At 38.6% G+C, this 24,290-nt stretch overlaps 1 protein-coding gene and 1 pseudogene across 2 annotated transcripts in view; one reads left to right on the top strand and one right to left on the bottom strand.

The window, feature by feature from the left end:
• The window catches only part of GPHN (gephyrin), a 298,334-nt gene that overhangs the window by 252,242 nt on the left and 21,802 nt on the right, over positions 1–24,290 (bottom strand).
• Positions 13,632–14,130, top strand: LOC108533707 (10 kDa heat shock protein, mitochondrial pseudogene; annotated as a pseudogene). Its single transcript, XR_001886799.1, has one exon. The product of XR_001886799.1 is annotated as a 10 kDa heat shock protein, mitochondrial pseudogene (transcript).

Genomic DNA, 24,290 nt, shown 5'->3' with positions numbered 1-24,290 from the left:
CGCCTGACCTCAAGTGATCTGCCTACCAAAATGCTGGGATTACAGGTGTGTGCCACCGTGCCAGGCTAATTCCTGCTTTTTAAACTTACTTAAAAGCTATGTAATCAAAACAGCATGGTACTGGGATAAGGCAAACATAGGTTAATGGAATAGAATTGAGGGTCCAGAAATAAGCACTCTTAACTTCATACTTAATTGATTTGAGACAAGAGTGCCAAGGCAATTAATTGGGAAGAACAGTCTTTCAATAAATTACGCTAGAACAACTGCATATCCATATGCAAAAGAACGAAGTTGAAGCCTTGCCTTACACCATACACAAAAATTAAGTCAAAATGGATTAAATACCTAATTGTATTATAAGAGCTCAACTATAAAATTCTAAGAAGAAAACATAAAGGTAAATCTTCATGACTTTGGTGATGGATTTTTAGATATGACACCAAAAGTACAAGCAACAACAGAAAAATTAGATTAACTGGACTTCATCAAACTTAAAAACTTTTATGCAAAGAACATTATCAAGACAGTGAAAAGACAAAATACAGAAAGGAAGGAAATATTTGCAAATCCTATCTCTGATAGAGTCCAGTATCCAGCACATACATAAAGAACTCTTACAACTCAATAATAAAAAGACCAACAACCTGCTTGAAAATGGGCAAAAGGCGTGAATAAACATTTTTCCAAAGAAGCTACACAAATCATCAACAAGTATATGAAAAGATGTTCAGCATCCTTAGTTATTAGGGAAATGCAAATCAAAACCACAATGAGATGCCATTTCACACCCATTCAGATGATAAGAATTAAGAAAAAAAGAAGGTCCGGTACAATGGCTCACACCTGTAATACCAGCACTTTGGGGGGCCGAGGCTGGAAGATTACGAGGTCACAGGAGTTCGAGACCGGCCTGGTCAACATAGTGAAACCCCTTCTCTGCTAAAAATACAAAATTAGTCAGGCGTGGTGCCGGGCACCTGTAATCCTAGGTACTTGAGAGGCTGAGGCAGGAGAATTACTTGAACCTGGGAAACTGAGGTTGCAGTGAGCCAAGATTGGGCCACTGCACACCAGCCAGGGCGACAGTGAGAGATTCCATCTCAAAAAAAAAAAAAGAAAGAAAGAAAAAAAGCAAATGCTGGCAGGGATATACAGAAACTGTAACCCTCATACATTGCTGTTGGGTATATAAAATGATGCAGCTCTATGGATAATAGTTTGGCACCTCCTTAAAAGTTAACATAGAATTATCATGACAACGAATTCCACTCCTAGGTGTATATTCAAGAGAACTGAAAACAGGTGTTCAAATAAAAACATACATGAAAGTGCCTAACACTGTTATTTTAATAATCAAAAAGTACACACAACCCAAATGACCATCAGCTAATAAATGGATAAACTAAATGTGGTATACCTTACAATGGAATATTGTACAGCCACAAAAAGGAGTACTGATACATGCTACCACCTGGATAACCTTGAAAACATTGTTTATTCAGTGATAGAAACTAGACATAAAGAGTTACATATTGTATGATTACATTTATATGTTATGTCCAAAATAAGTAAACCTACAGAGACAGCCAATTAATGGTTGTCAGGGGCTGGGGGCAGAGGGAATGGAGAACAGACTGCTTAATGAGCAAGGTGTTTTTTTTTTTGGGGTAGTGATAAAATGTTCTGGAATTGGATAAAAGTAATAGTTGTGCAACACTGTGAATATAGTAAAAGTCACTGAATCACACACTTTAAAATTAGAATGGTGAATTTTATGTAAATTTTACTTCAATTCAATTAAAAAAGAAATTCTTTCTTAATCAAGCATAATAAAACATTGTTCTATAAAATCTATAAAAGCTTTATAGTTTCCTCTTCCCTGTTTGGGTCTCTAATACACCTGGAGTTGATTTTTGTATACTGTGAGATAGGGGGACCAATTTCATTTATTTTCATATAAATAGCCTGTTGTCCCAGCATCATTTATTGAAAAAATAACTTCTCTATAATTCCGCACTATAAATTATCGTACACTAAGTGACCATATGTGTGTTGATGTGTTTTGGGCTTTAAATTCTGTTCCATTGGTCTAAATATTAATTCTGGCACCATTAAGAAGTTACTTTAACCATATCATTATACTAAATCTTGATATTTGGTAGAGCAGGTCTTTCCACTTTGCTCTTATTCTTGTTCAATACTGTCTTTGTTGTTGTTTTTTTTTTTGCCCTGTGCAATTCTATCTATATAAATTTTAGAAGTAGCTTGCAAGTTTCTTTACCCCTTCCTTTTTTTTTTTTTTTTGAGACGGAGTTTTGCTCTGTTACCAGGCTCGAGTGCAGTGGCGTGATCTTCGCTTACTGCAACTTACGCCTCCCAGGTTCAAGCGATTCCCCTGCTTCAGCCTCCTGAGTAGCTGGGACTATAGGCGTGAGCCATCATGCCTGGCTAATTTTTGTATTTTAGTAGAGACAGGGTTTCCCCATGCTGGCCAGGATGGTCTGGATGTCCTGACCTTGTAATCCACCTGCCTTTGCCCCCAAAGTGCTGGGTTTACAGGCGTGAGCCACTGTGCCTGGCCCTTTGTCCCTTTCTTAATTAAACACATGTACACCAGTTAAAAACTGTACTTTGGGAGGCCAAGGTGGGTGGATCACCTGAGGTCAGGAATTCAAGACCAGCCTGACCAACATGATGAAATCCCGTTTCTACTAAAAATACAAAAAATTAGCTGGGCGTGGTGGCGGGCACCTGTGATCCCGGGAGGGGGAGGTTTCAGTTAGCCGAGACTGTGCCACTGCACTCTAGCCTGGGCAACAAGAGTAAAACTCCATCTCAAAACAAACAAACAAAAAACAAACAAACAAAAACCTTCGGATTTTATTTCCTATGTTTGTACAGAAAAGTACAGAAAACTTTTGAAGGATACCCTTCAAAATGATAAAAATGTTTACTTTGGGGGGGAGTGTGAGGGTAAATAAAAATGAATGAGAGGGTGGTTCAAAAAGGGTATTAATCTTATCTATGTTTCATTTTCTTTTTTTACTGAGTGTGTGCTCATGTGTTACTTGCCTGATTAAAACATTTCAGTAATGAAAACCATAGTGGGGGACTGTTTCAGAAAATAAGTGGCCAACATACTCAACAACTAGGGAGAAATAAGGAATGAATAGGGTCTCGTACATAGATGATATCTAATAATAAGGAAGTAGAAGCAGCCACTAACTGAGAATTACAAGCAGTTTTTTGAGACAGAAGGAATAGAGCAAAGTATTAATTCAGGAAAATTGTTTTAAATAGAAAGAACAAATAATTTAGCCCTGATGACCTTTATTTTAGTATAACAAGAAGAGGAGAATATAGGGGAAACTGAGTCAAGGGCAAAGGTCTGAAAATTGCAATTTGGCAATGTATATAAGGTTGTCAATAAGAGAGATGAACCAAAGGCTTGCCATGGAGTAGTGAGGATCTACCTAGAGTAAGTAGAATTTGTAGTGAGTTAAATCAGAACAAATGGGAAGGAAAAATGCCAAATCACTCACAAAAGAAATAACATTCCTACTTTTAGAGAAGTAATCCATATTTCTACTATCTTATGCAACTCATAGCATGGAGGAAACAATTTGTCCCAGATGATCTCAAACTTTCTTTAGATGTGCAATGTAATTTTGACTGTGAATTATTAAGCAATAGAATTTTCCTCATTAAGGAAAACTGTAATGGGAACAAATAATTTTCCTAGGAACTGTGCTGATTCTTTATCTATATTTTTTTGTTTTGTTTTGTTTTGTTTTTCCTGTCTTAAAGCTAATTTCACTGGTTGGGCAGACACTTTTAAAAGAAGAAATGGAGAGTTATATTATAAAAATCAGAATACATAGTCAAAATATCTTTTCCCCTTTTGAACCTTGTAGTCCTTTGAAATGGCAGTATGAATGCCAATAAAGTAAACGTACAAATTTATATTTGATGCCAAGAAAATTCATAAATGAGCACATATTTTCTCTTCTAATAATTATTTTTGCCACTTAAAGATTTAAAGAAAAGTTTAAACTTAAAGTCGCAAGGCTGTACAATAGAAATTCTCTGTTATTTGAATTAAATGTTGGGTAGCTAGTGAGCAAATTTACAATAATCAGAGTGAGTTTCCCAAAGCAACCATGTACAAAGAAGTACAGCTTCAACAGCTACAATTTGTCAGTCTCTATGATGGAGGTTTTTGGATCCCTTGAGCAGCTTGGTGGTCAACTCCAAAATGTGTACCCTTTCCTTCCAACTTCTCTTTTTAGAGATCATTAAGGTAGGCTGCATTTTCTATAAATCCTATTTGACATCTCGGTGTGTGATACAGCACCTGAACTAACAATAATGATTGATTACAGGCTGGGCGTGGTGACTCACACCTGTAATCCCAGTACTTTTGGGAGGCCAAGGCAGGTGGATCATGAGGTCAGGAGTTTGAGATCAGCCAGTTCGAGACCAGCCTGGCTAACATGGTGAAGTCCTATCTCTACTAAAAATACAAAAATTAGCTGGGTGTGGTTGCACATGACTTTAATCCCAGCTACTCGGGAGGCTGAGGCAAGAGAATCGCTTGAACCCAGGAGGTAAAGGTCGCATGAGCTGAGATTGTGCTGCTGGCACTCCAGCCTAAGCCAGAGAAAAACTCTGTCTTAGAAAGAAAAACAGGCCGGGCGCGGTGGCTCAAGCCTGTAATCCCAGCACTTTGGGAGGCCGAGATGGGCGGATCACGAGGTCAGGAGATCGAGACCATCCTGGCTAACACGGTGAAACCCCGTCTCTACTAAAATACAAAACTAGCCGGGCGAGGTGGCGGGCCCCTGTAGTCCCAGCTACTCGGGAGGCTGAGGCAGGAGAATGGCGTAAACCCGGGAGGCGGAGCTTGCAGTGAGCTGAGATCTGGCCACTGCACTCCAGTCCGGGCGACACAGCGAGACTCCGCCTGAAAAAAAAAAAAAAAGAAAAGAAAACAAAACAAAACAGATTGATTACATGTGAATACCTAAATGGGTTATTTCAGAAAATATACATCATGTGTCTTCTCAGAGCTTCTAATACTAATCTTTCAGAGGTTATAATTAAATGTTACAAAGTTTTATTAAAGAAAAAACTGTCCCTGTGGTCCCAGCTACTTGGGAGGCTGAGGCGGGAGGATTGCTTGAGCCCAGGAGGTGGAGGATACAGTGACTGTGCCGTTGCATTCCTGCCTGAGCAATAGAGTGCGACCCTATCTAAACAAACAACCTCCCAAAACTTGTCAATCCAATGTATCTTGAGTTCATGTAGGTATTTGAAAAATAGCTCATAAATACCTTGTCAATAGAGAAAGGTCTGTAGGTTTTGATGCGCTGAAATAGAAATATGTTAGTTAGTTAAGCAATTACAACCAGCAGGGTTTCTGGTAGTATGTGAAATGGCCTAGCCTAAAAAACAGTTTTATCAGTGACTTGAATGGAAGCATGCTTAACATATTTGCTGGTGACAGAAGCTACAAAAGACAAGTAATATACTAGATAGCTGATATAAATTTTAAAAAGACCTCTTAGTAGACTGATGGGCTGAATCCAACAAAATGAAATTTAACAAAAAATGTGAATACCTAAATTTAGATAAAATTCATAATACAAAATCTACAAAATTCATGATTCATATTTACAATGAAAACCTCTTAGATGGCAAACATACGAAGTATGACTATAAAGAGATCTTTTTTATAAACTTAAAAATTTAAATATTCATATAAGCTTGTTTTTTTACAAGGAATATTTAGACTTACTAAAATTATTCTCTCATTGCTTTAAAATTTCAGAATTTTGTTGCTCTCAATGGTAGTAATCCATCCTTATTATTATTTGGTTTCCCGTGTAATTGCCTTTTAGGAAAATAAAAAGGTATAATCTTGCTGAAACCTGCATTCCAGGATTAATTTCTTATGGCACTTATAGAATGCATAGAAGAATGTTTGTTTTATGGTTAGCATTCAAAAATGATTCCCTATTATCATTACTATAGTCTCTTAATATATTTACTTACTATAGGAACAGAATATGGTGACTATTTGTCTATTTAATGAAAGTTTCTTTTTTCCTTTCTGAGAGATGAGCCTTGCTCTGTCATCCAGGTTGGAGTGCAGTGGTGTGCTCACAGCTCACTGCAGTCTCAAACTCCTGGGCTCACAGAATTCTCCCACCTCAGCCTCCCAAATAGCTAGGACAACAGGTGCACACCACCACACTCAGCTAAATTTACTTTTTGTAGAGACAGGGGTTTCACTATGTTGCCCAGGCTGGTCTTGAACTCTTGGCCTCAAGCAATCCCCCCACCTCAGCCACCAGGTGGCTGAGATTACAGGTGTAAGCCACTGTTTACATGGAATGATTCTTATACATCATAGGCATGGCAAAATATATCTCTCTTTAAAATCTCAGTCTTAATAACGTAGTTAATAGACATCAATTCCATCAAGATGAATGATGCATCATATCTTTTCATGGGATATATTTACCAAAATTTATACAGTCTACACTATGTGCCAACTTGTGCTGGGTGCTGGATAGACCATATAAATAAAAGCGATGTGACTTGTGTCCTCCTGGATCTTCCCACCTACAGTTCTACAGATAAATTAACACATGAACAAGTATATAATTGTAACTATAAGTGCTATAAAGAAAAATAACAAGGTGCAATGATAGAGAATAGTTGCAGGCATAATTTAGGTGGGCAGTGTGGATTAGAGAATTCCTTCTGTGAGAAAGAGATAAACCAGAACAGAAAGAATGCGTAGGAGTTAGCCAGGCAAAAAGTGGGTTTAAGAACATTTTAAGTAGTGGGGACAGCATATTCCCTGAAGAAAGAAAAAGTTATATGGAGCTTAGTAATCAATAAAGCACAAGAGAGAAATAGTAAGAGAAGAACCTAGAAAGCAGGGAGGAGTCAGATTATACAGAATTTAGCAGAACATTTCAAGGAGTTTTGGTAACGATAAATGTGATGAGAATCCATTGAAGGGTTCAAGTAGAGAAGTGACATGATTTACTTTATTTTAAAAAGTTGACTCAGGCTGTGAGTTGAAGACTGAATTGAAGGGAGCCAGGGTGGAACTGATGAGACCAGTCACTGAAATAATTAAGGTGAAAGATGAAAGATGATAGCTGATTAGACCAAGTTGTCCTTGGGAATTTATAATGCCAAGAGAATCTAGAAGAGTCACCAGTAAGTCTCACAGAATTTCCTAAAATGGCATTCAGAGTAGCAGACTAGTTTTTTAATCTATGAAAATACTAACAGTCATAATATACTTATAAAACTGGTTCATTTGAGAATGTATTTTCTCAGCCAGGCACAGTAGCTCACGTCTGTAATCCCAGCATTCTGGGAGGCTGAGGCGGTCAGATCATGAGGTCAGGAGTTCGAGACCAGCCTGGTCAACATAGTGAAACCCTGTCTCTATTAAAAATACAAAAAATTGCTAGGTGTGGTACCTGTAATCCCAGTTACTTGGGAGGCTGAGGGCAGGAGATCTCCTATGAACCCAGGAGGCAGAGGTTGCAGTGAGTCAAGGTCACCGGCCATATGCATCTAGCCTGGGCAATAGTGTAAGACTCTGTCTCAAAAAAAAAAAATATAATATATATATAATATATATTTTCTCTTATATTACATTTGTGACTTCCTTAAAGGCAGGGCCTAGGTCATATCTAACCACTTAAAAACACACAGCATCTAGCAGAATGGTATATACATATTAGTGTCAGAAAAAAAATATTTGGTGAGTCAATGTAAAACATACATTACGTCATAATATTATCATAAAGACAGTTTCATCTCATGGACTGCTTGAGAAAAAACTGCGGTCCTAAAATTATGTGTCAGTTTGTTCCAGAATATTTGAAAGAACATTGTGAGGAATAAAACTTGGAAAGTGAAGTTTATTTCTATTGACTTACAATACCAGACTCTGAAGATAAGTTACTGAATTAGTCCATTTTCACAAGGCTATAAAGAAATACCCCAGACCGGGTAATTTATTAAGAAAAGATGTTTGATTGACTCACAGTTCAGCATGGCTGGGGAGGCCTCAGAAAACACAGAATCATGGCAGAAGGCAAAAGGGTAGTAAGGGACCTTTTTCACAAGGTGGTGGTAGGAAGGTGAAATGCCAAGCGAAGAGGGAAGAGCCCCTTATAAAATCATCAGATCTCGTGAAAGTTCACTCACTATCACGAAACAGCATGGGGGAAACTGCCCCTGTGGGTTCAATTATCTCCACCTGTAGTCTCCCTTGACGAGTGGTGATTATGGGAATTATGGAGATTACAATTCAAGATGAGATTTGGGTGGAGACACAAAGCCTAACTATACCAGTTATAACATGTGTTAAGAGGCCGGGCATGGTGGCTCATGCCTGTAATCCCAGCACTTTGGGAGGCCGAGTCGAGCAGATCACTTGACGTCAGAAGTTCGAGACCATCCTGGCCAACATGATGAAACCCCGTCTCTACTAATAACACAAAAATTTGCCAGGTGTGTTAGTGTGTGCTTGTAATCCCAGCTACTCAGGAGGCTGAGGCAGGAGAATCGCTTGAACCCCAGAGGTGGAGGTTGCATTGAGCCGAGATTGTGTACCGCACTACAGACTGGGCAAAAATAGTGAGACTCTGTGTCAAAAAAAGAAAAAAACAAATGCATTAACATATCAGCAAAGTTAACTTAATTTTGATGGCTTTCTTGGCTGCTTTGGTGATTAATGCCTTTACCTATGATCTACATCATCTGCCTAGATAGCAGAGATTCTGTGTCTTATCAGAATAATTTTCTCTCCTATATGTTAACTTTATTATGTATTTGGTATTTAAGGAAAAAACCCCAAAGAACAAAAGTTCCACACTTCTTAACAACTGTATTACCTTTCATGCTTTTAAAAAAAAATTTCATTATCATTTTGATTAGACAATCAAAAATTATTTCTCAAGTATCCATGGTCCTGTTTAAATCACATGTCTAAGTTTCCTCTGATAACTCAAAATTTGATCCCAAACATACAATAAATTAAAAAAAATTTCAGGGAATGTAAAACTGTTTTGTACTTATCTACAAAGTCCACAGGCCCAGAAAAAAAGAAAAGAAATAAAACTATCTTTGACATTTCCCAGAAAGCCACTAGAAATCACAAAAGTTTGCTCTTTAAGCACAGATAAAGAGTGGTGATATCAAAAAAGAAGCCCAGTCTTCCCTAGGTTGTATTTCCATAGGGAAAATCTTATTAATGTAAACATATTAAAAATTGTATGCTTTGTGTAAAGTCCCTGGAGAACTGTTAATGCTCTCCCTGTTTACATTGCTTTCTTTTCCTTTTAAAATTGTGGTATTCAAGATTTGCCATTTGCAAATCTTCTTTGAGAAATGTCTGAGTATTTTGCTCACTTTTGTTTTATTTATTTATTTTTAATTTCAATAGGATTTTTGGGGGAAACAGGTGGTGTTTGATTACATGAATACGTTATTTGGTAGTGATTTCTGAGATTCTGGTGCACCCATCACCTGAGCAGTGTACACTGTACACGGTGTGTAGTCTTTTATCACTCAACCCCCTCCAACACTTTCCCCCGGAGGCCCCAAAGTCCACTGTATAATTCTTATGCCTTTGCATCCTCATACTGATAGATGCAGGAGGTAGATAAGGTGGAGGATCCCTGGAGAATCTCCAATGCCCTGCGCACTGGAAGGATGGGGTGGAGCCATGGAAAGCTTGGAAGTCGCATGTGTGGTGGCCTGCAATTCAGTCTGTGAGGCAGGAAACCTGCTAGCAGGACTCTCTCTCACTTTGCTGAGGGTTCCTGTTTCTCCCCCGCTTTTTTTTCACACAATAAACCCTGTTCTACTCATCCTATAATGTGTCCATGCAACTAAATTATCCTGGTTGTGTAACAAGAACCCGTTTTTTATTTCTACAACATTTTTGGTGCCCAACATGGGGCTTGAGAAAAGATAAGTACCAAGCAGATCTAAAAATCTTTTTTCCTTTCACTTCTCTCTTTCTCCTCAGACCTCTTCAGAGGGTAGAGGAAACTGTGCACCACCCCATCCCAACAGCTGCAGGCATGTGCAAGATGGACCAGAGAATGGCAGCTCCTCCACCCCTGCCAGGGCTGGGAAGCATGGCCCAAGGGTGCCCAATGGCAGGCTGGCCAATGCTCTCTGCCTTGCATTCATAGAGCCTTCCCCTCCCCAGGGAAAGGGTTTCCACTCTGTAGGAAAACAATTAAGTTTTTCTCACTGGTGGAAGAACCTATTTGCATAAGAATAAGAAGTTCTTCCCCAGACATCTTTTTCTTTTCTCCACCCTATTAGCATTTAACACAGCCCTGCAGTTAAGCTGTCTTTCCCTTTTCTCCACTGAGTCAGGAGTTCATTTCTAAGTTAGGGTGTTTTTTTTTTTTTCCTTTTGGAAGACATTTTGCTGGACCAGGAATAATGGGGATCACTGTTTATATTCTCTGTAGAGTTTTAATTGTGAAAAAGGATTTGTTAGTTTGGTCTTAAGCTGTAACCAATCTGATGTGATTTGCATGACTTTCCTATGGTCAGTAGCAAACTTTGTTGCAGGCCTCCATCTTGCTTTATGTCCTTGGGAGCAAAGCCTGTAAACATGTGGCAATGTTTTGTTCTAGCATCTACCATTTTACAACGGTGGCCTGGGGTTCAATGAGTCCTTTCCAGTTTAACATCTCTGTGACCTTTGCTATTTATTGATTCTCTTCCCCTCCATGAACTGCCTTGGATTTTCCTTTCTCTGAGCCTTTAGTAAAGTTTGAAAGCCAGAAATATTGGCCACTTTGCATGACTAAAGTCAGGTAGTAAGGGAGTTAAAAAGTACCTTCTTAAAGAGTGCTCAGCTTAATTAAAAGTGGGTATTCAAATTATAGGTATATTTAAAAGGCCTTTATGTTTTTCTTTTCTTGGATCTTGTTTTGCTGGAAAAAGGTTTTTTTCTCAGTTGACCGAATTATTTTTCTCCATTTGTCTTGCTACCCTTAATGCACGCATGAGCGGGAGAGACCTCTATTTTCTTCAAGGAACTCCAGGAATTAAAAGTGGATAGATCTCTCTCAGAATCTGTTTTTGCCCCATCTATGCCTGTTTATTAGGCTTTAGAAGCTGCATGTTTTCCTAGCCCTATCTCTTAAAGGGCTATATCCAATAATTCAATTAGGAGATTGGTAAGCAAAAGATCTTACGGTGACTGGGTTGTTTTGCCTGTCTGTGTAGTTATACATGTGTTGTGTGTGGGATGCGTGTAAAAAGAGCTCTAATTAATTGGCCTAAAGGAAGATAAGTGCTTGGATCAAAAATTTTTTTAAAGGGAGGATAAAAGGTATGGTACCTTTCAGTTCATGTGACTTTAATCTTTGAGAAATAAAAACAACCCTTAAAGAATATTGGTAAAAAGCAGATGTCATCAAAATATAAACAGGCAGACTAAATTATGCAGGTCAGGTGCTAGGTTTGCTAAATGTTTTAAGTTTATAACTGCTTTTTGGGTTTTAAGAACTATTTGACTTGTCTGCTCCATAATTGGTAAGGCTGGGGACATGTAGAAGTAACCACATCTTTAATTATGCTGGAAGGCGTTAAACCTTGGCAGCACCTAGCACATAATGAAAACAACTTACCAGGTTTTACATTAAAGTAAAAAATTGCAATGAATTTACCATTATAACATATAACTCAAACTACTGGAAATAAATTTACATGTGAGGTATGTAAAACTAATAAAATGTGTTTTTAGTAAAAGATTATAAAAGGCATAAAATGTAAATTCTTGTCTAGGGTTAAAGGGTTGTTTTGAATTAGATAAACTAAAGCTCAAAGTTCAAACAAGTGGTAGAAGGACTGTAAAAATCAATCTTGAAAAAAATTCCATGTGTAAACATATTGACTTAATTCAAAAGGCATTATATGGTTTTCAGTGAATTGATCATTGAAATAAAAGCACAACAAGATACTCTTAAGGCACTAATCTGCTCTTTTGCAAAATTTGTAAAGGGTCATAATAGGGTTTTGCTTTTTTAAAGTATCTGAGTCACCATTTTGGCAAAATAAATAATTCATGGTAATCTGGAATTCTATTTCATACAGTTGTTTTAATCCTCTGATATATTCAATAGGCTTCCCAAAATCAAACTTCAGTTTCAAAATTGTTTTCCTGATACCTGGCTTTTGAACGCTACAGAGGTCCCCTGGGGCATCCAGAAAAGAAGTAAGCAGGATTATTTGGCATATTTAGTTACATGGGATTGCCAAATGGTGTTTCATCTTCTTTAAGGTTATATTTTGGGGAATAATACTAATATATGTCCCAAAATTGTATGAAATTTCCAAAATGCTAATGTCTAAAGTATATGCTATCAATCATAATTAAGGTTGTTATGTCAAGTTTTTATAAACCACAGGGATAACCAAACTCCTTTGTCAATGGTGACTCTAACTGTAACTACCCTGGACATTTTGTTATTCAGAAAATTTTTGTCTTGTTTTGATCCTTTTCAAAAGATGGCTTATAATCATCTATAGGACTTTAACAGGTGCTCTCAAATGCAGGTTTCTAATAACTTTGGAGATTGTGACATTGGAACAAAGGAAAAATGTACAGGACTCATAAAGAAATAAAATATTCATGAATATTAAGCAACACAAGAGTTAAGTAAATGGGGCCAGGTGCAGTGGCTCATGCCTGTAATCCCAGCACTTTGGGAGGCTGGGGTGTGTGGATCACCTGAGGTAAGGAGTTTGAGACCAGCCTGACCAACCTGGTGAAACCCTGTCTCTACTAAAAATACAAAAATTAGCCGGGTGTGGTGGCAGGCGCCTGTAATCTCAGGTACTTGGGAGGCTGAGGCAGGACAATCGCTTGAACTTGGGAGGTGGAGGTTGCAGTGAGTTGAGATCATGTCATTGCACTCCAGCATGGGTGACAAGAGCAAAACTGTCTCAAAACAAACAAACAACAACACAAAGAATTAATTAAATGGACTAAATGTAGAAAACTGAAGCAATCTTTTTGAGTTTTTTGGAATATTGCTGATCCTTGTTTTATTTTTCAGATTCATGGAAACTGATTTTGAACTATTTACAGTCCTTAATCAAGTAAGGAATACTGTGAACAAAATTTGGAGAATGTTTGCTTCTCTCTGCCTTGTTCCTCTAGAATTTAGAAAGTATCTGTGAGTATTCCTAACTTATGGCAATACAGTTGTTTGGATCAGTGCACTAAAAGTCCATTTTCTTTTGCAACTGGATAAACTAGTTGTTTTACCAAGGCTTTGACAAGAAGGGTGTGTTTCCCTTTCAGGAATCAAGCTTGACTTGCAGAGTTGATAAAAGCCAAGTGAGAAAACTGGCCTCATACCCTTGTCTACCCAGTCTCTGTACAGGGTTCCTGACCCCAAGTTTATCCTCGGACCTTAAGAGGAGAGGATCACCTTAACTCACAGGTATTTGAGGATACAAACCCATGGGCTTTGCTTTAAAAGGTCATATCTGAGATTCCTTGTGGAACACAGTTCCATCAAAGCCAGTCTAAAAGGCCTATTAAGAAATAGTTATTGGAGTCTCTCCTTGCGGGGCTACACAAGAGCAGAGTACGAGTCTGAGGCGGAGGGAGTCATGGCAGGACAAGCGTTTAGAAAGTTTCTTCCACTCTTTGACCGAGTATTGGTTGAAAGGAGTGCTGCTGAAACTGTAACCAAAGGAGGCATTATGCTTCCAGAAAAATCTCAAGGAAAAGTATTGCAAGCAACAGTAGTCGCTGTTGGATCGGGTTCTAAAGGAAAGGGTGGAGAGATTCAACTGGTTAGCGTGAAAGTTGGAGATAAAGTTCTTCTGCCAGAGTATGGAGGCACCAAAGTAGTTCTAGATGACAAGGATTATTTCCTATTTAGAGATGGTGACATTCTTGGAAAGTACGTAGACTGAAATAAGTCACTATTGAAATGGCATCAACATGAAGCTGCCCATTCCACTGAAGTTCTGAAATCTTTCATCATGTAAATAATTTCCATATTTCTCTTTTATAATAAACTAATGATAACTAATGAAAAAAAAGAAATAGTTATTCTTGCTATACTTTACGCAAATAATCAGGCCATATATAAGACTATTTTGCAAACAACTCAGTCCTATCATGATTTTTTTTTTTTAACAAAAATATGAACTGGAGAGAGAGAAATTGTGTTTCACAATTTATACATTTGTCACTGCATTCTAAACTCCTAGTTGTTTTTAAGTTTTAACCTACATTTTAGACTAATCCTGCGTGTTCCAGCAATCTCCAGCTGTAGCTCAGAAGGAACAAAGGGATGGGTAATATAGAAATCTGGATTGATATTCTAGTTCTGAGCAATTATGCTGCAAATCCTGCCAGGTGATGGGAATAAATAGGATGCCCATCATCTGGAGATTTCCTTTTTGGGAAAGTAAGACCAAGGGAGCTAACCAAAGCCAAGCACCATGCACCCAAATCCTAGCAAGCATAAATATAGTCACCAGTTATTTGGGCGTGTCATGAGACATCCTTTTCTCTCCCTTGTTGGAGGACTGAATTCCACAGCTTCACCTTAGCTTTCAGCTTATGATAAGGAGTCCATGCAACCCCTCCCCACCCTGAGACACATTTTTGTCTCAAACTCAACTCCAAGCTATGGGTCAAAGCCCTTGGAAAGAACACTAGATCCGAGGGATCCAGAGGTCGATGGTAATGGAAGTTAAAAGGCACAATGCAGATAAGCATGACTGATTCCTGCCGGTTAAGCCAAGCTTCTTGTTTCATGGATAAAGGTCATGCTAGTATCTGTCACATAAATGAGGTCTAGGGAATTCAAGGCTACTGACAGCAGGGGAGATAGGGTGTACGTAGTTAACAGCAGATACTCCCACCCTTTAGGCCCCCCTGTTAACATGGGTGAAAGCCAGTTTAAAACCTATGGGTGACACCCTGTTGCAGTCACTGGGATACAAGGATGGTGGAAAGAAAGAGGAACACCTCGCTTTCCCTCCCTCACACACCCTGGGTATATGCTAGGAAGAAAAAGGAACTAGGGACACCTGCTCCCCTCTTTCTAGATGAGCAGTCATTCATCTTCAGTCTGTATCCCTTTCACTTGCATCCTGAACCACTGGGACTCCTCTGAAAAAACAAAACAAAACAACTTTTTTTTTTTTTCCCCCTTTTCCTCCTCTGTCCTCTCTTCGCAGATAGGTAACTGTGTCTCCATACTATGGGACACTCCCACTGGATACATCTTCCAAACTGAGAAGAGTTAATTTCCCAAACCTTAAACTGATTGGCTTAGGATTGAGCTCAGGGGACAGGAACCCAGAAGCCTGACGTGGTAGCAAAAGGGTAAAAGTTTTTCTTACCAGTCAAGCTTTTGGTCCCTCTCTCCCTGTACAGACTGGTCAAAGGACGCGAGATTTTTGAGCTCTCCTCACCTGCTCCTTGTTTCATTTTGATACAAGTTTTCCAATAACCTGGTTTGTCTCTTGTCACCTTCAGGCCATCAACCTCCAAACAGTCATGCAACTGGAGGCTTGGCCGATGGTCCCTTTTACTGGGGACCCTTAGATATGCCTCTGAGGGAGATCTGACTGCTGTTTACCAAAACATTGCCCCTTACCAGCAGGGTGCAGTTCAGACTGGTCTTCATCCCTATCCTTGTTTTAACGGCAGTTAAATGTACATCTTCAGTGGGCAAATGATAGATGCAGGAGGCAGATAAGACGGGGGATCCCTGGAGAATCTCTGATTGGCCTGCGCACTGGGAGGATGGGGTGGAGCTACGGGAAGATTGGAAGCTCGCACCATTTGTGGAGGGGAGGAGCCTGGGGTCTTCAACTTACCTGTGGGGTGGCCTGCAATTAAATCTGTGGGGCAGGAAACCTGCTAGCAGGACACTCTCTGGCTTTGCCAGGGGTTCCCATTTCCCTTTTTCCTTTTCACCCAATAAATCCTGCCCTACTCACCCTACAATGTGTCCACGTGCCTAAATTATTCTGGTCTTGTGACAAGAACCTGTTTGTTTTTTCTACAATAATACCCTTGCTCATTTTTGAATCAGGTTGGTTTTCTGTTGAGTTTTAGGAGTTCTCTATATATTCTGGATATTAATCCCTTACCAGGTATATAATTTGCAAATATTTTCTCCCATTCTGTGGGCTGCCTTTTTCTCTGTTCATAGAATCTTGGGATGTGCAAAGATTTTAAATTTCCATGCAGTCTAATTTGTGTACTTTTTGCTGTTGTTGCCAGTGCCTTTGGTGTCATGTCCAAGAAAATCATTGCCAAGTCCAATGTCATAAAGTTTTGACTCATGTTTTCTTCCAAGAGTTGTATTGTGGGTCTTAGCTTTAGGTCTCTGATCCATTTTGAATTAATTTTTGTATATGGTGTTAGATACAAGTCCAAGTTAATTCTTTTGCAAGTGAATATCTAGTTTTCCCAGGACCATTTTTTGAAAAGACTGTCTTCCCCACTGAATGGCCTTGGTACCCTGGTCAAAAATCATTTGACCATATTTGCAAGAATTTTGTCTATAATGTTTTTACTTTAAGGGGATACTGATCAAAACTCTTTAGAAATAGTTATTCCCCAGTGGAGAGAATTTTAACCTCTTGCATTTTGATATTATTGGTTACAATTAACATAGTCTGTCACCTATGAACAAATTTTGATGCTTACCTGAAGATGATGCTTATTAAGCTACAGGCCAGAGTTTGTGTATTCAACAGAGACAGTTTCAAAAGCCTCATGGAAAGAATTGTACCCAATATTTCAAAGTACTAATACTTGAAAGAATAGACTCATGAGTAGACTTCTGCTTAGACAACTTTTAGACCTAAACATTGGACTGAGTTAGAATTTCTAAAAGTCTTTCAGGCCAGAAACAGAAAGTTTCATGAAAGCAGACTGCTAAGTCAAGGCTTCTTTGAACAATAATTAGTTATCATAGGACTGAATCAACACAGAATGGAAAAAGGAATATAGAAGGAAATTTCTTTTCCTATTTGTTTGGAATATTATTGACATTGGTTTTTTAAAATGTTCTGTTTTCTGAATATATGAGGAAGCTCTTTTCTTTCTTTTAAGCTATATGTAACCCACACAATTTAGTAGACTCTCATTTCTTAAACTAATATGAAACATTTCAAAATAATATTTTATTCTGACTTCCTCAGAATTCAGAAACTCTTAGTAATTTCCTAAATTTTCTTGACAGTATAGTTATTTGCATTCCAAAAAAGAATGTATTCCTTTTAAACAGGATATAATCGTACAAACTGATTGTGCAACCAAGGCCTTACCTGGAGGTATATTTGAAAATGATGTTCATCTAATAAAATATCACTACCACTTTGAAGAAAAAAATATTGGCTGTACTCCTGAAGCCAATGCTTACAAAGCCCTCCCAGAAAAACTAACCTAGTACCTAAAGCAGAAGGTTTCAGCCTTTTATGTGGTAAGTAAGATAACTTATATGTCGGAATACCATTTTGGTGACCTGGAGAAGGAGGAACTTACCAAAATGATGATGATGGTGAAGTTTCTTGGGCATCGCTTAGTAATCTTGGGTTGGCAAAAATAGAGACCTTTAAAAGTATTAAGTAATGGCAAAACCTGCAATTACTTTTGAAACAATCTAATAGAATCTGAGATTCCCTAAGAAAATTTCCAGACAAAAAATAATTTTGTGGTCTTCGTAAAACAAACTTAAGGAGGATATCTCATTAATTAATAATGTTGCGGCCGGGCGTGGTGGCTCACGCCTGTAATCCAGCACTTTGGGAGGCCAAAGCAGCCGGATCACGAGGTCAAGAGATAGAGACCATCCTGGCCAACATGGTGAAACCCTGTCTGTACTAAAAATACAAAAATTAGCTGGGTGTGGTGGCACACACCTGTAATCCCACTACTTGGAGGCTGAGGCAGGGGAATCGCTTGAATCCAGGAGGCGGAGGTTGCAGTGAGCTGAGATCGTGCCACTGCACTCCACCCTGGCGACAGAGTGAGACTCAGTCTCAAAAAAAAAAAAAAAAAAAAATTGCTCCAGTTATGTAATGAATCATTCCAAACCTAATGAGATCAAATACATTTTTTGTGGTAAATAAAAATTATCTTTGAGGCCAGACTCTGGCTCATGTCTGGAATGCTAACACTTTGGGAGGTGGACGAGGGCAGACTTGCTTGAACCCAGGAGTTTGAGACTAGCCTGGGCAACATGATGAAACCCTGTCTTTACAAAAAATACAAAAATTAGGTGGGCATGGTGCTGTGTGCCTGTAGTTCCCAGCTACTTGGGCAGCTGAACCAGGATAATTGCTTGAGCCTGGTAGGTAGAGGCTGCAGTAAGCTGTGATTGTGCCATTGCATTCCAACATGGGTGACAGCAAGATCCTGTCTTGAAAAAAAAATTATCTTCGAGATTACGAAGATTACTAGAATGCCCTGACTTGTATATCCTTCTGAGTTATCTGCACTTTTCATTGTTTTACACGATTTTACAACTTTGCAAGTTGAAGAAAACTAATAATAATGTAAGTAATGATTCCTGCCCACAGAAATGCAAATAAGTTTAGTCCTGATCAAGAGCAACTAATCATTGACCTGTATATCTCGCACAACTTTTCTATTTATAAATTCATTCCAGCCTTCATGACTGTTGACATATGTCTGTGTCCTTTCCATTCTTGTTTGAATTGTTATAACAGCTTACTAGTTCTCTCATTAATTAATAAGTTGAATAAAATCTTTGGCACATATTTATTTTATATTTCTAAATGTTATAACCCAACCTTTATAAAACTATCTTTTAACATGTATCACACTGTTTTCTCCAAAGTATTTCATTACATTAATTTATCTATATATCTTTCTTACTCCACAGATGCTTATAGCTTAAGGCTCTTTTGCTTGAATCAGTAAACTTCCAGAGTAAACACATTCTATTGTTTACAATTCTTAGATTGGGCAGTGTACCTTATCACTTAAGTATTTCAAACCATGGTACGAAAATCCCAATCCTTCCTTCCTTCCTTCCTCCCTCCCTCCCTCCCTCTTCCCTGCCTTCCCTGCCTTCCCTTCCTCTTTTTTTTGAGATGGAGTTTCTTGTCACCCAGGCTAGAGTGCAATGGCACAATCTCTGCTCACTGTAACCTCTGCCTCCGGGGTTTAAGTGATTCTCCTGCCTCAGCCTCCCGAGTATCTGGGATTACAGGTGCCCACCACCACGCCCGGTTAATTTTGGTACTTTTAGTAGAGATGAGATTTCACTATGTTGGCTAGGCTGGTCTAAAACTCCTGACCTCAGGTGATCCAACCCCTCAGCCTTCCGAAGTGCTGGGATTACAGGCGTGAGCCACCACACCTGGACCCCAATTCTCATTTTTGAGGAGAGTTTGTAATTTGTTTGTCACCTCCCAAAACGTCTTCTTTTACTTTTTCTTTTGTGAAAGGTGCTATAGCAGAGTAGTCAAGAATTCCCATCTTAGAATCAGACTGCCTAGACTTGAATACCAGTTCAGCCACTAAGTAGTTCCACATTCTTAACTACTATGAGCTTCAGATTTCTTACAAGCAAAATAAGGATTTATGTAAAGAGTTGATATATATAAAATGCTTAGAAGAATGATTGCTATTCAATTAATAATTAATTTAATATATCAAAATCCTCATGGATAAAAAGAAACAATAAAACTGTATATATACAGTTTTAATATACATGTATATGTATACATAAACACATGTATACACATGTATACATATACACATTATGCGATTCTCCTGCCTCAGCTTCCCAAGTAGCTGGGATTTCAGGTGCCTGCCACCATGCGGTGGTATACACATGTATATGTATATGTTTAATAAACATAACATATAGCATGTTTTATATATATAAAACACATGTATACATATATATACATATACACATATATATTCACACACACACACACATATATATATATATATAAGTGATATGGATAAAAATATTGTTTTTTCCATATCATTTACCAAGAGGAAATCACCAACTCTTCTTCTTCCCAGGGCAATCAGTAGAAATTCTTTCATACAATACAGCTTAGGGAGCATCATTATTGTTTTGGATTTCTCTAGAAGATTTAATTTCTGTCAGTGACATGAGATTTCCTATTACAAACCTCCAAGGGTATCTTCCCTCTTTGTCTTAAATTCTTTGCCTATTGTTAATATTATTACTTTGAGTTTTGAACCTATCAGTTGCCTTGAGGCTGCAAGGCATAAGTTGTCACCTTCAGATTTGGATACAGTCTCTCTGAAAATATCTTCATTTATTTTATAAATACAGAAGAGCAGGATTTATTTTCATTCTCTTCCAACTTTAAGTCACATTTTCCAACCCTCTATCCTCTTGAATCAGGTTTTTTACCCAAATATGAAACTTCAGGGATTCCTATTTGATACATTTTAGTCTTTATTAGGAAGATGTCTTATTTCTTTGATGATACAGTACATATTGAGGTATATTATAATAGTTAAGATGCTTTTTAGTTATAGACAACAGTAATCTCTATTAGTTTATTGGCTCATGTAACCAAAAAGTGAAGCAGTCTGTATAGTTCAAGAAAGGCTTGAATGAGTGGTTCACAAAACATTACTGGGACCCAGTATCTCTTTTAAACTTCCAGTTCTCAGGATTGTTTCTTATTGCCAGTTCCATCATGGGAGGCATTCCATTCACGGTCCCAAGATATAATTCTTGGGGTTGTATATTTCCTCATTCATGTTCAGCAGGAAACAGAGAATCTGTGTCCCCTAGTAGTTCAATTAAAATCTAAGAGATGAAATCCACTGGCTCTGACTGCTTTGAATTACATGATCCTTGAACTAATGACTGTGGCTAGGTGAAATGGATATGCTGATTATACAGTATTAAGCCAACCTACCTTGGAGGTTTAGTCAATTCCACTCAAACTACATGACTGGGAAATGTGGTATAGTGCTAGGAAGAGGGAATGGAAAATGACTGCTGGAGAGACAATGAACAAATGTCAATTACAAGAGGCATTTCTCAAGTCTCCATCTCCTGAAATAGCATGCTGATTAATTTTGCAATAAGTAGCAATGAGCTCATTAATAATTACTGAACAGTCAGTACCTTGACCAGGTTTCACTTTTTGATTACTAGAAGTAGATAATTGAGTTAGGAAGGTAAAGACGTAATTTTAAAAAAGCAACTCTTCAGTTAGGCTGTGAACTCTTTTATTTTTTTTTGAGACAGAGTCTCGATCTGTCACCTAGGCTGAAGTGCAGTAGTACAATCACCGCTCACTGCAACCTCGACCTCCTGGGCTTAAGTGATTCTTCCACCTCAGCCTCCCAAGTAGCTGGGACTACAGGCATGTGCCACAACATCTGGCTAATTTTTGTATTTTTCAGTAGAGATGGGGTTTTGTCATGTTGCCTGGGCTGGTCTCAAACTCCTGGGTTCAAGACATCTGCCCACCTCAGCCTCCCAAAGTGCTGGTATTACAGGCATGAGCCACTGCACCCAAGCCCTAGACTGTGAACTTTTTATGGGGGAACAACCTGTTCGTATGTGTATTCTGAGCACTGAGCATAGTGTTTGGTACCTTGGAAGAATTCTACAAATATTTAATTCGTGGCCGGGCGTGGTGGCTCAAGCCTGTAATCCCAGCACTTTGGGAGGCCGAGATGGGCGGATCACGAGGTCAGGAAATCGAGACCATCCTGGCTAACACGGTGAAACCCCGTCTCTACTAACAATACAAAAAACTAGCCGGGCGAGGTGGTGGGCGCGTGTAGTCCCAGCTACTCGGGAGGCTGAGGCAGGAGAATGGCGAGAACCCGGGAGGCGGAGCTTGCAGTGAGCTGAGATCCGGCCACTGCACTCCAGCCTGGGCGACAGAGCGAGACTCCGTCTCAAAAAAAAAAAAAAAAATTTAATTCGTAATTTATAAAGTTTATAAAAATTTCCTCATATATGTCATCTGCTGTACTAAAAATAATACTCTGTTGTGAGATACAGGATAATTATTATTTCCATTTTATAGCTGAGAACTGAAGCTTAAATTTTAAGTAACTTGTCTGAATTATTAAGTGGTGAGGTAAGGGCTTATATCCCGGTTTTCTGTCTTTAAGTTACAAGATTTTAACATTATCCCACATTGCTTTACATGCCTCAGATTGTGACGAGCTGAGGGAAACTAATTTTTCTTTTTAATAGGTAATAAGGTGCTCCCTTTTGATATTAATTTTACATAGGTAAAACTTGCAAAAGTAAGCCAAATAATATATATAGATATTCCAAATGACTGTTCTTACATAGAGGTCTTCTGACACACTGACAACACACCAGGTCATTCAGAACCAGTGGGACTCATTAATAAAGTTAGTGTTAGAGAAGTATTCAAAGTTAACATAACTTCTTTAGAAGCAACAAGGCCTTTCTTTTCATGACTTTCTGTTACCTATTTCTTCCTTTTCATTCTACTGTATAGATACATGCACAGTCTGAAGAACAACATTATACTCTTTGATATACTGCTAAATGTCATTTGTCACAGGAAACATAAACATGTGAGCCTACTTACAAAACTGAACATCTGTCAAAAAACCAATTACTATTTACAAAGGACTGTTAAATACCAGCTAATAGTTAATCAATGGGAAAGTCTTCACTGACGCTATATGAGAACATCCAGTTAGAACAGTTTTACAATCATTCTCAACTAGTTCCTCCAAAGAATTAAACCCTAATAATTAACGTATCTCCTATGCATCTAGAATGGTATTAGTTATGTACAATCCTTGGGAGAACTGAAAAATGGGTCACTCAAATAATTTTTGATGTACTAATATTAACCTTAGCTCCTGGAGGCATGTCTAGACTTGCCTTGTGCCAGAAAGGCATTCATTGTCCTGAAGGGAGAGATCCAGGCCTGGCAGGACTCACCAGTGCTGACTAAAAAGCCCTTGGGCCTTGAATAAACATCAGTGGCAGCCAAGCAGTAGCTGCCATGAGCCTAGAGTGATAATGGCCATAGGGAGAGACTTCTTCTGCTTGAGGAAAAGAGAAGGAAAAGTAAAGAGGACTTTGTCTTGCAACCTGGTACTATAAACACCAAGAAGACTCCTAAAGCCTCCCATCCCAGGCTCTAGCTCTTGGACAGCATTTCTAAACCCACCGTGGGCCAGAAGGGGACCTGCTACACTGAAAAAAAAAAAAGACCTGGTCTTGGCAGGATTCCTTACCTGCTGACTAAAGATCCCTTGGTCTTTCAGTAAACAGCAGCAACAGCCAGAAAATAGCTGCCACAGGCCTTGGGCAAGACCCAGTACTGTACTGGTTTTAGGAGTGACCCAACACAGTACCAGTGGTCGTGGTCACAAGACTGCTTACATTAACCCTTCCCCAACTCCAGGCAGTTCAGTGCGAAGAGGGAGACTCGGCTTGTTTGGGGGAAAGTAAAGGAAAAGAATAAGACTCTGCCTGGTAATCTAGGGAATTCTCCTGGATATTGTTTAAGACCACCACGGCAGTACCTCTATGAGTCAGAGCACCTCTGCAAGAGTCACAACATTACTAGGCTTGGGGTGCCCCCTAATGCACATATGGCCTCAGTGACCAGATTTAGATCACAGCATTTAATTCCCTTTGAGTATTTGGAAAGCCTTCCCAAGAAGAATGGGTACAAATAAGCCCAGACTTCAAAGATTAGAATAAATATTCAGATATCGATGAACAGCCACTAGCATGAAAACCATCCACAAAAGCATGGCTTTGCTAAATGAACTAAATAAGTAAGGCACCAGTGATCAAGTCTGTAGTGACAGAGATATGTGACCTTTTAGACAGAGATTAGAAATAGCTGTTTTGAGGAAGCTCAACAAAATGAAAGATAACAGAGAATGAATTCTGAATCATATCAGATAAATTTAACAAAGAGACTGAAATAATTAAAAACAATCAAGCAGAAATTCTGGAGCTGAAAATTGAATTGACAAACTGAAGAATACACCAGTCTTTCAACAGCATAACTGATTAAGCAGAAAAAAATTAGTAAGCTTGAAGATAGGTTATTTGAAAATACAGTCAGAATAGTCAAAAGAAAAAAGAATAAAAAATAATGAAGCACGCCTATAGGATCTAGAAAATAGCCTCAAAGGGCAATAAGAGTTATTGGCCTTAAAGAAAAGGGAGAGAGAGAGAGAG

The sequence above is a fragment of the Rhinopithecus bieti genome, unplaced genomic scaffold (genome assembly GCF_001698545.2).
Source record: "Rhinopithecus bieti isolate Rb0 unplaced genomic scaffold, ASM169854v2 scaffold_11252, whole genome shotgun sequence".
NCBI classification, from domain to species: domain Eukaryota; kingdom Metazoa; phylum Chordata; class Mammalia; order Primates; family Cercopithecidae; genus Rhinopithecus; species Rhinopithecus bieti.
The sequence above is the reverse complement of the archived record's forward strand: the minus strand, read 5'-3'. Positions and strand labels throughout refer to the sequence as shown.